Raw genomic sequence first — 334 nt, 5'->3', positions numbered from 1 at the left:
AGTAGGGGGTGGGGGGACTGGCCTGTTAGCCTTGGGCTGAAGAGTGATATACCCTATGTGCAATGTGGTCAGGACTGTGTTGTGGAGGTCAACAGTGCCCTATTAGGAGGTTATGGACAGGGACAACTGGTACTGGTATCTTTCAAGGAAAGCCCTTCCACATCTGGGAAGGACCTCCTGGCCAGTGTTTGTGAGTGGCTGGAGGCTGGGATAGGTAGATCTGGAGGATGGAAGGCAAGGCAACTGGGTCCAGGTTGGGAGGGCTGCAGACCAGTTGGAGGGCTGGAGGCACAGGCAGGTTAAGAGCCACTTGGGGTGATGGGAGGTGATGGTG

The sequence above is a fragment of the Alligator sinensis genome, unplaced genomic scaffold (genome assembly GCF_000455745.1).
Source record: "Alligator sinensis unplaced genomic scaffold, ASM45574v1 scaffold471_2, whole genome shotgun sequence".
In the NCBI taxonomy this organism is placed as follows: Eukaryota; Metazoa; Chordata; order Crocodylia; family Alligatoridae; genus Alligator; species Alligator sinensis.
Note: the sequence above shows the minus strand (reverse complement) of the source record.